This window comes from Onychomys torridus, chromosome 7, assembly GCF_903995425.1.
Source record: "Onychomys torridus chromosome 7, mOncTor1.1, whole genome shotgun sequence".
Lineage (NCBI taxonomy): Eukaryota > Metazoa > Chordata > Mammalia > Rodentia > Cricetidae > Onychomys > Onychomys torridus.
Window position 1 is genome coordinate 18,837,897 of NC_050449.1, and position 8,652 is coordinate 18,846,548.

General features: G+C 41.6%; 1 pseudogene; it reads left to right on the forward strand.

Moving 5' to 3' along the window:
* The first annotated feature begins 987 nt into the window (after window positions 1–987).
* On the forward strand, window positions 988–7,660 carry LOC118586972 (annotated as a pseudogene).
* Window positions 7,661–8,652: the final 992 nt, after the last annotated feature.

Consider the following 8,652-nt stretch of genomic DNA (forward strand, 5'->3'; position numbering starts at 1 on the left):
GGAGCTATCCTGGTCCATTGGTGAATACATCTCCTCTCTTCCATGCTCATTGGTGTGATAGTGTTTATTTCAAGAGAGACTCCCACAACACCACAAGCAGGCAAATCATTCCACATTCTTTCTGTGTTTGGCTGTCGTCTTCTGTTCCAGCAGTTAAAAAGCTGGCTTACTCAGCTATTAAATGTTTTAACATAGTTTCTTTATTCTTTATTCTCTTTGAGAATTTCACACAATGAACCCCAATCCTACTCACCTCCCAGTCCTACCATATCCTCTCCTCACCCCTGCAACACACCCCCCACAAAAAAGTAAAAAAAAAAAAAAAAAAAAAAAAAAATCAAACTAAAATGAAAGCAAGCAAGCAAACAAACAAACAAAAACAAGAACAAAACAAAACAAAATTCCTCTTTGCTTCTCCATCTTTCCTGCCTCTGCAACACCTCTTCATTTGTCCTGGTTGCACCAGGAGCTATGTCAGATAGTAGACTCTTTTGTTCAATCAGCTTTACCAGCAAATGTTCATTGAATTGAGTCACTGCTCTGGTTCAAGGTCTCTAGTTTCTGGTACACCATCATCACTGAATCCTCATCAGAAATCCTCTGAGCTATCCTAAGGCCATCTCAAGTCATGGAGATCCTGCAGGTATTGTTCCACAGGACCAGTCCCTCCACGAGGTCCAGTAGGTCCTAGATGGGGTAGATGTTAGGTTGGGCCAACCCTAGGCCTGGCTGTGGGCCTGGGTGGTAACTGAACTGGTCAGTCCAGGCCGCTGAGGCTACCAGCTCAGAGGAGGGGCAGAGCCAGCTCCCCTACCCCTTTGCCATCAGGTTCAGTTCTCCCTTGCCTGTGGTGAGGAATGGGGCCATCTCTCCCATGAGGGTCAGGGCCAGCTCTCCTGCTGCAGTGTCCACTGAGAGGCAGGGCTAGGTGTCCCAGGATAAGGGAACGGTGGGTGGACTCAGCATGGCCCTCTGATTTCATTACACATGGTTTCTATGGCCCCTGTGATAACAAAGGTCACGGACATCAACACAGATCCAAACTGCAGCTGGACCATGGACCCAAACATGGCCCTCGGCAGCAGCCCAGAACTGGATGACATCCTGGTTCCAGGTGGAAGCACTGGCTACTCAGATCAGGATGATTCCAGTGGCAGCATGGCCCTGTACACCAACAAGGCCACAGGTTGAGGACGATTAAATTCTAACACACACAGGGTGGTGGCAGTGCATGCCTTTAATCTTAGTACTTGGGAAGCAGAGACAGATAGATCTCTGAGTTCCAGACCAGCCTGGTTTACATGATGAGTTCCAGGATAGCCAGGGCTGCACAGAGAAACAATGCCTCAAAAAAAACAAAAACAAAAAGACCAAAAAAAAAAAATAAAATAAAATTTCTAGCAAATATATAGTTTTTGTCTTAGTGAGGGTTTCTATTGCTGTGAAGAAAAACCATGCATGACAACTCTTATAAAGGACATTTAATTGGTGTAGCTTGCTTGCAGTTCAGAGGTTCAGTCCATTATTCTGGTAGGACATGGTGGCATGCAGGCAGACATGGTACTGGAGAAGTAGCTGAGAGTCCTACAGCTTACAGGCAACAGGAAGTGACCTGAGACACTAGGAGGTTTTGAGCACATGTAGACCTCAAAGCTCACCTCCACAGTGACACACTTCCTCCAACAAGGCTGCACCTACTCCACAAGGCCACACCTCCTAATAGTGCCACTCTCTTTGGGGGCCATTTTCTTTCAAACCACCACAGTAGTGTTAGGATTATTCACCTATACCCTTGTGGGAATCAATCATCAGTCAAAGAGCATGCTTATGTATATGTTAGTTTGTTTTGAATCTTCTAGACTCTAGCCATTTACAAAGTTATTTATTTAAGAACTTTTCTCCCCTCTTCCCTTACTTAGATTGTTTCGTTCACCTATAATATAATTGAATGGTTTTGTCATGATTTGCATTCCATCTTAGGATGCCCTTTTCCTCCAAGTGATTTTTATTTTGTTCGTTAACGCCACCATTTCTGTTCCAAAGGTTGTGGCCTCTAACAAACACTCATTACAGCATCACATGGCTTAGTTTTGCTGTCCTAAAATGTGTGTGTATTTGAGCTCTTGCAACCTTCCTGCCCTTTCCATAATTGTGATAACCACTGGCCATTTCATTGTCACTATAATGTTGCCTAATACAAAGATCACATCATTTAAATAGCAAGACATAGAGACATACATTTATAATCCATTTGTAGATTTAAGAGTCACCTGTGTCTTTTGCAGCTTGAAAAAGATGATTTCCTTTTAATTGTTCAGTAATGATACCTTGGGTAGATATAACAACTTGTTTCTGTTATCCATTAAGATTAAGGACACTGAAAACTTTGAGTCATTTAGTCTTTGGTAATTTTGGATAAAGCTTCTAGAAGATCATGGACCTCTGCTTTTTAATCTCTTTCATAAATATTTAAAGGTTGAGTTCCATGGCATGTCTCTCTTTTGTATCTGGGGCAGGAGAGAGGTATTGTTTTCTCTAGATGGTTGTCTTATGGTCAAGTTCCTTGACCACGTTTTATATGTTCACATTCTTGTACCTAGCCTTCTCTGATCTTTCAGTGTTTGCTTTTCACTCACATAGCTCTCCCAGAAGTGTCTGTCATTGACAGAGAACAATGGTGCTTATCTAGTCAATGGGGCAGTGTAGGCTGAGTGAAAGAAGGATGATAAAAACACCTGTCATTGACAGAGAAGAAGGGTGCTTATCTAACTAACAGTGGTGCTGTGCTTATCTAATCAACAGTGCAGTGTAGGCTGAGAGCAAGAAGAAGGGTGAAGGCATTGGTTGTAACTGGATGTCCATTTATGAGAAAAACTCACTCTTGGTGCCACTCTGGCCAGCAGTTCGCTGCTAGAGACGTTGAAGGCTGATGTTGGGTGGCTAACGGCACCTGTGGACCTACTGGGCTGTAGCAACAGCAGCAGCAGTGGCCATGTAGCTGGGTCCATTCAGTGCACGCCACTAATGTGGAGAGCAAATGCTGGGGTGTTGGAGGGAGCATCTACATACAGCAGCCTTTGTCCTTTTCCTTCCTTCTATATCCGTCTGCTCAGATTCAGCTTCTAATCCGCCATCTTACCTGTAAGTGGAAGACTGCCTTCCCTTTTCTTATAACACATTAATGCTTGGCTATATTTTCAACTCAAGTCAAAAGTAACTCAGCTGTAGCCTAAAGCTCCTGATAACATCTGGAGGCAGCCAAGTCTGGACCCCTTTGCAGCTTCTCTTCCTGATTTGCATTCTGTCCCCAGCAAGAAAGCTATTTAGATGTAGTTTACATAATTATTTCAAATTACTGTGACTTCTTTCTCAGGACACTCAATATTCCCAGGCTGGATTTCCAGTCATTATTCCCTCATTTTGGTCCCTTTTAACTTTTATTTCTTTCTATCATTTCTCCTGAATTATAGCACAGTTTATTAAAACTGACCTCTATATCCTAATTCAAGATTCCCAGTTTCAAATTTTATCTACTGGGGTGATTTTAAATTCAGGCATAGGACCTGCTTGGGTTTCCTCACAGCATCCAGTTCTGTTTGTGTTTATTTTCTAAGTTCAGCTCTACTTGTATGATGGGTCCCTGTTCCCAGTTTTCATAATCCTGGTTTATTCATAAAAATATTTTTCCTCCAGTTCTTTAGAGTGGATCTAGTATTTGCCAAAAGTCAGGTTCTGTGGCTTTCTCTTTACTCACTAGCAATGATGATTATAAAGGGACATTTCCTTTCCTTCCTGGAATATAACAACCATGGATACCAAAGCCCTTAACTGCAGCTTTCCCTTCTCTGAGCACTGCTGAGCAAAGCATGCTCTACCTACTTGGTCTAAGGAAGCTTTAGGAGTTATACTCTCTGACACTACTTAACAGTAAGGAACTTTGGAGTAGGCCAGCAATATCTCACTCCTGCAAGATAAAATCTCTTGGCTACAGTGAAACAGTCTCTTCTCATTAGTGAAAACTGAAATTGTAGGCAAAGATGTGGGGTTAACATTTTTATGTTCTTTAGTCTTCAGACAAGCACTTATTTACTTTCCCTTGAGTGAAATCAATATGCCAATCTCTTTTAGAGTCTAATTCCCATTTCTTTTTATACTCTTTCAATTAGTGAAATACTTCCCACAGCCCAACAATATGTTGGCTGCAGGTCTTGTTTTTGTCTTTATTAACCAATGATCATAATTCCCTGAGTCCTCATAGGTGCCCAATTGGGAAATGAATTCATGAAAGCTAGCCAAATGCTGTCATATAATTAATGACAAGAAGTATTTGAGTAGAACTATAGCATTAATTTTTTACAAGTATGTCATCACAATGTTAAGAAGTACAGAAAAAAATCCACAGAGACCTGGAGAGATGGCTAAGTAGTTAAGAACTTCTACCATTCTTACAGAGGACCAGAATCAGATTCACAGTACCCCCTGAAACAGTTCACAAATAGCTGTTACTCCAGTTCCAGGAGGTCCAGCACCATCTTCTGTCCTCTGTAGGGTATCTTTAGTCCTCCTTGGGCACCACAGATATATACACAAACTCCTACATAGGATACCCACACATATGCATTACTCAAAAATGAAAATAAATCTTTTTTTTTTTTTCTATTGATATTGCAAGAAAGCTTCATACATGAACTCACAGCAATTATAACTTCATGCACAGCACCTGTGCAAGTCTAAACAAGCATGGAAAGAGGAGTTTGGCATATGGTTCCATCCCTACCCCTTCCTAGGTAAGAAATTATTGCCAATTCTTAGCTGCTGGGAGAGGAATGATAAGTGTTCTCTAAGAAGATAGATCCAAATAGGTTAACTATGCTTCAGTGGGAGACCACACATTCAAGACTATTTGGGCATCACACAGTGATCTTGATAGGAAAAAAAATAGCAAAAACATAAGACAAAGGACTCAAAGTTGTGTGGGAAGGAAAGGAAGGTGGGTCTGGGAAGACGGGAAAGGTGACTATGGTCTAAACACACTGCACAAAATTCTCAAAGAACTAAAAAATGAAAATTTTATTTGAATATTAAAAATCACAAATTATGGAAGATTGTAGCAAGAGTATTTATATAATAATTTGTTTAGTAAATTAAATTCACAAGATGCAATACCAACGAACTACAATGTCTGAGATCTGCATATTGGACCAATGCTATACAGAGTTTTCTTAGTTCTCTGAAGTCTGAAACACAGTTGAAGATACATGAGCAGAAACTGAATGATCGATAATAACTCAGAAATTATAAGGTGAGAAATAAAATACATGTCTCCGATTTTCCTCTAATTCATAAAGATTAGCACATAATTTAAAGGGATTTTAAATCAATTTTATAGACTGTAGAGGTATAACTTTCACATAAAAATGTACCCACCTGAAATGCAGCCTGAAAATGTGGCCAGTGCATACAGTCACACAATCATCAGCATTACTGAATTTAGTAATACTTCAGTTATGCCTCAGAAGTTCCACAGTCACCCCTTGACAAGCAATCAAACTGCCCCTGGAAAGCACTGGTGTGCTGCCTCAGTACAGTTTTACCTTTCATAGAACACCATATACATAGACTCACATGAATTACCCATTTTTGTGCTTGGCTTCTTCCATGCGGTATGTCACCTGGATTCATCTGAGGTTGAGTATCTCCATTTACTCTTCACTGCTGAACAGCTCACTGCCTGCAGAGCTGGCACTGTGTTCACCTGCTCAGTCACTCCTGAGCACATGATTCCTATTCTGTTGGGAGGAACGCTGCTGCCAACATTTGCATGACGTTGTTTAGAAGAAGGGAGTTTTCATAGTCCTGGGGTAAGGGAATAATTGGGTAATGTGACATTTACTTTTAACTTTTTAATTGTCCATTAGTCTGTCTCTGTGTGTAGGTCACAGCACACATGCCACATATGCCTCAAGATCTGAGGACAAGTTGGGAGTCAATTTTCTCCTTTTTGGGTTCTGGCATGGAACTCAAGCTAATCGACTTAGTGAAGAATTGCTTTTACCCACTATCCCTCTAGCCTTTTTTTTTTTTTTTAACTTTTCAAGTAACTTCCAGCATGTTTTTCTGAAGTTGCTGCATATTTTAAATTTCCACTAATGGTACATGAGGTCTATTCATCCATATTGTTATATTGCTCTTCATATTGTCACCCTTTAAAAAATAACTATTCTAAATATGAAGGACACATTTAAAGACAAAAGCCACATCTGGGTGTCTCTCTAGGATTGCCAGCATCCTTGGATATCTCAGATTTATACAGCTTTTCAGCCAGCCAAGCATTCATGCAACATTGATTATCTGTTCTTTAATAGAGACATCTTGAATCTCATTTCCAAAATCTTCCTGTTGCCTCAGTGCTGGGGCTACCACTGTCCTTCCTCGGGTTCCAGCCACCTCCCCATCATCCCTCTCCCACCGTCCATTGCCACCACCATTTCCTGGACTGAGCCAGCTCACTGCCTTGGCAGTACTTCTACCATCTGCCTGCATCCTGGCGATCTGAAGCTACCTGAGCAGCACCAGCTCATCTGGTCCAAACTGCTGAGGGAGAAGGATAAGTTACTATGCCACCTGTTAGGCCAAAGGTCCCCAGTGAGCTTCCTGGAATCCTGCTGTGTGTGTTTGCAGTGGATGTGCCAATCTTGGGGGGCTTGTATCCCCAGGGTCAAGTCAGTCAACCTATTCCAGTGGAGATCAGAAGAGATACAGTGCATGCAAGAAATGGGGAACACTGAAGCAAGTGTCCTTCATGCAACCAGTCTTCCATAGAACTTTCGAGGACCAGGCAGATCAAGCAGTAGAAGTTTTCAACAGAGATAAATAAGAAAAGTAGAAGTGTTGTGATGAATATGCTACTGCTATTACAAGTAAAGAAAGGGGGCGTGTGGAGAAAAGGAACCAGAGAAGCCTGCAAAGCCAGTGATAGCTAAAATGCTGCAGAAGAAAGATCAGTAATTGGAGGCAAAAAGAAAAAAGAAAAAAAAATGTTGGCCTGAACAAAGCTGCAGAGCCCACCATTGGTCTTTAGGACTTGATGGCCCTGCAAGGTGCCAGTGGCCAAAGGGAACAACACCACACTGCCATTCCTGAATGACGACCTGGACATTGTGGTTTCTAATCCCTTACCTGGTACTGCCCTGCCCCCACTTAGGGGACTGCCTCTGTAGTTGCAGATGTAACTAGGGACTTGGATCTGTCCAACGGAGATCCAAACTACTACATCAGAAGAAATAGGAGAGAAATGACTCTCCAAAGACTCCATCTTTCCTGCTATGGAACAGGAACCACCCAACAACAAAGCACTCCTGGTGTGTTTACTGGACCACCATTTACTTCCCGAGCACTGGCTGCATTTCAAGGCTTTCTTTCCATGGTGTACCAGTGCCTGAAGCCCCCAGCCTTTTAGGAAGGTGGGCAGGACAGAGTAAAAGCATGATGGTGGGACACATCTATGCCCAAATGGTTATGGAAGTCATACAAACTGGATTGATTCCACTTCATCAGATCGATCCTGTGTACAGGGATGAATGGGGCAGAGATGGGTACACCACAGAGTAAGTTTGGCCCACTACAAGCTCAGCAGTTTCCTGAAAGTTCTCCTGAATGAACCAGCAGACTCCGAGCTGACAACTGAGGAAGTCAAAGCTGCAAGAGTTTCATCCAGAACTGGCACTCTGCATTTCTCACTTCAGTGCATACAGTTCTCCTGTTTATTCACATACACATCTTTTTTTTTTTATATGCAGAAAGGACCACTCAAAGAAGGCACTCTTAATGCCTGGAGATATACCTATCTAGGTTTATAATAGTAACTTGGTTTACATTTTATTGTGCCTAGTACTGAGGGATATTTGTTTGCACTGTAGCACTTTAAGACTGCTAATAAAGGTAACTATGAATCAAGGGTGGAGTCAATGACTAGTCTACTGGAATTAGCCATAGAGATTTTTGGAGGACTCAGATAGTGAGAAACAGGAAGAGCTAGAGAGGGTCTTGGAGAGACTCAAGGGCCTTTTCAATCTGGAAAGGATAGAGAGAGAGGGTCAGATGATGGTTCCTCTGCTGCTCTTTGGATCTATCAGTTTGTTACTCCAATATTTGATTGCAGAGTTTTTTATTAACAATAGAACAATTCAGATAAATGCTTCAGCACAGTATTGACAGAATGTTACTTCCTGATACTAAACAGAAGAATTAACACACCAACAAAAATTCTTCCTGTTCTTTCCCATTGGAACTTTTGTGCAGCCTAATCTAAACTTAACCCAACTTTGTTTCTGTAAAATGGAATTTTAGCTACAATGGATAAGGGAAGTGCTGGGATAGTCACACTGAAACATCAGTTATTCTGCAGTAAACCTCTTCAAGTTGTTGCCTACCTTGGGTCAATTTCTGTGTTCTTATTTGTTTTTTTGTTTTGCAATTTATACTAATGGTCTAGGCAGAAAATGCCCCTTCTCCTCCTTTTACCACCATGTTGCCACTACAGAAAGAGTACCCTTAGTCCATTTGTGTGGGCTGGTGACTAGCTACTTTTATCTCTTTGTAACCACAATACTCAACAAAAGCAACTTAAAGGAGAGCAGGTGTATTTTGGCC